We start from the raw sequence: 3,318 nt of genomic DNA, 5'->3' as shown, positions 1-3,318 counted from the left end.
CCACTGTCTACTATGTTCTTCTTTAATGGGAGGAAAGGCTAGGAGTGGCCATATGTCCCAGAAGCCTGCAGGCCTATTCAGCTGCCCGTAAGCCAGTAGGCGTGTGAGCTGTTCCGAATGTAAACAAAACCCACATCTTCATCTTTGTCTTGCCATTCGGCTTGTCCAGTCCAGCAGTGTTGAAAACGTGGGTATAATCCTTTGGGCTCTGGCAGACAAGTGGAATACCTCAAAGGAAACTGTAGCTAGAGCAGGGATGAAGAAGCAGAGGGGCAGTGACGACTTGAGGTGTCTACAGGAGCCAAGTAGGTAATAGAAGCAAACAGTGAATGTAAAGTAAAAAAGGGATGTAAAATAGATAGATCATGACTGGTGAGCAGCCTTCATCCTCAGTGTTGGGGAGTGGTAGGGAAGTGACAGCACCAAGAGAATCAAAGTTCAGGGCTGCAGGTCTTAAGTTGTGGTTTTTTTGGTTTTTAAGATTTTATTTATTTGACAGGGAGGAACGGCAGACAGAGGGAGAAGCAGGCTTCCCACTGAGCAGGGAGCCAGATGCGGGGCTTGATCCCAGGACCCTGGGACCATGACCTGAGCTGAAGGCAGACACTTAACCAACTGAGCCACACAGGCGCCCCAGGTCTTAAGTTTATTTAAATAAAATGGAAATCCTGGTTTTTATGGGAGGTCTGTTGATGCTTAAAAGTTGGCAACTAATTCAGTTGTTTTAAAATGATTTGCTAGCAAGATGCAAACAGTAGTTTGCCAGTGTGCAACCTTTAACACGAAGTCATGTGCTGTCAGCAGACATCTAGCAGGGGCACCTGCTTAGCATCAGTCCTCCCAAGGTTATTCTGTCCCCTTGGGCTTAGTGCTAGGAACCATTCGAGATGGGCCGGCTACTGACCAGACAGACAGTGGAACAGGACTCAGGCCCAGAGCCCATCCACAGTGTTTTGACATTTCGGGGGAAAGAAGAAAGTGAGCTCTTGTTTCTCTTAGCTCCCTGAGGGACACGGTGCACAGGGGGGGGGGGGGGGGGTCATTCCTGACCCTTGGTTCTTCTGTGTTCCTGTTGCCAATGGAAATACCAAGGTGGTAAAAGGAAGTGAATGGACCAGATCACGGGGTGTCTTTGGAAATATCTTAAAAGGAAAAGCAATAAATAATATCAACTGATCCATAAAGGGACTGACTGCTAAGTCTCCTTGTCTGGAGCCAAAAGGTTGAAAGTTGGCTGCCAAGACCTCAACCAAAAAAGGAACTTAACCACCCTGCTGACTTGTTATTTTTAAACACATGTATTACCAGCACACTCTGGACCAAGTCCCATTCCTCACTGAAAACAGAGCTGGTGGGTATGAACCTGATGCTTCTCTCTACTGTTCAGACTGTTAGCTTCACCCCTTCCTAGTTTCTTAGTCAGGCTCTAAGATGTTAATGTTCTTGCCCATGATGGAGGAGGTGGTTTGCCTACTCAGAAGAGTCATGCCTTTGTTCTGTTATAATTTAAGGTATAATAGTTCCCAAATCTGAATTGATTTTTTTTTAAGATCTTATTTATTTATTTGACAGAGTGCAGAAGCAGGCAAAGCGGCAGGCAGAGGGAGAGGGAGAAGGAGACTTCCCACTGAGCAGGGAGCCTGACGTGGGACTCAATCCCAGGACCCTGGGATCATGACCCGAGCCGAAGGCAGACACTTAACCGACTGAGCCACCCAGGCATCCCTCCTTGGAAAAAAAAAAAAAATTTTTTTAAAGATTTTATTATTTATTTGAGAGAGCGAGAATGAGAGAGAAAGAGAGCACACATGAGAGGGGGGAGAATCAGAGGGAGAAGCAGACTCCCTGCTGAGCAGGGAGCCCGATGTGGGACTCAATCCCTCAATCCCGGGACTCCAGGATCATGACCCAAGCCGAAGGCAGTCGCTTAACCAACTGAGTCACCCAGGCACCCGAAAAAAAAATTTTTAAACTCTTTCCTTACTTCTAGGCTTGGGAATTTGGGGGATTTTTTTGATTTTTGTTTTTAATTTTGGAGGCTTTCAGAAATTACTAGTTTACTTTTTTTTTAAAGATTTTATTTATTTATTTGTCAGAGAGCACAAGCAGGGGCAGGCAGAGTGAGAAGCAAGTTCCCCACTGAGCAGGAAGCCTGATGCTGGACTCAGATCCCAGGACCCTGAGATCATGACCTGAGCCAAAGGCAGAGGCTTAACCAGCTGAGAGACCCAGCCATCCCACTAGTTTACCTTTATATCCAGTAACTGAAAGACCAACTTTTTCAAAACAACAATCTTATTTAAAAATGTTGAGATTAGTACTGCAAATCACATATCTGATAAGGGACTTGTATACAGAATATATAAAGAACCAGTACAAATCAGTAATACAAAGACAACCTGCTTAATAACTGGAAAAGGGGTCTGAATAGACATTTCTCCAGAAAAGACATACTAATGGCCAATAAGCACATGAAAAGTTGCTAACAGCAGGGAAATGCAAATCAAAACCACAATGAGAATCTTTTCATACCCACTAGGATGGGTATAAGGAAAAAGAGAAGATACCCAGGGTTATCAAGTATATGGAGAAATTGGGAACTCATACACTGCTCATAGGAATGTAAAATGGTGCAGCTGTTTTGGAAAGCAGTCTGGCAGTTCCTCAAAAGTTTAAACAGTTACCATTTGACTCAGCAATTCTACTCCTATGTAAATACTGAGAAATGAAAACATGCATCCATACAAAAACGTATGTGAGTGTTTATAGCACTGTTATTCACACTAGCCAAAAACTGGAAACAACACAAATGTCCAGTCAACTGGTGAAATGAATAATCAAAATAGGGAATAGCCCAACAATGGCATATTAACCAGCAATAAATATGCTCCAACGTGGATGAACCTTGAAAACAGTAGAAGGCAAAATATATGTGATGAGAAGATCACATATATTAATCTGTCTGAGGTGGATGTTCTTTTGACACAAGGTCACATATGATTCTATTTTTATGAAATGTCAAGAATGGGCAACTCCGTAGAAACACAGAGTAGTAGTTTGCAGGGGCTTAGAGAAAGGAGCGGAGACTGGCTACTCATGGTTACAGAGTTTTAGGAAGAGTCACAGCAGTGTTCTGAAATTAGGCAGGCTGCAAAACTCTGAATATACCAAAAACCACTATACTGGACACTTTAAAAGGGTGAATTTCGGGACACCTGGGTGGCTGAGTCCGCTAAGCATACAACTCTTGATTTTGGCTCAGGTCATGATCTCAGGGTCTTAGGATCAAGCCCCATATGGGGCTCCCCCCACACTTCT

This window comes from Neomonachus schauinslandi, chromosome 16, assembly GCF_002201575.2.
Source record: "Neomonachus schauinslandi chromosome 16, ASM220157v2, whole genome shotgun sequence".
Lineage (NCBI taxonomy): Eukaryota > Metazoa > Chordata > Mammalia > Carnivora > Phocidae > Neomonachus > Neomonachus schauinslandi.
The sequence above is the reverse complement of the archived record's forward strand: the minus strand, read 5'-3'. Positions refer to the sequence as shown.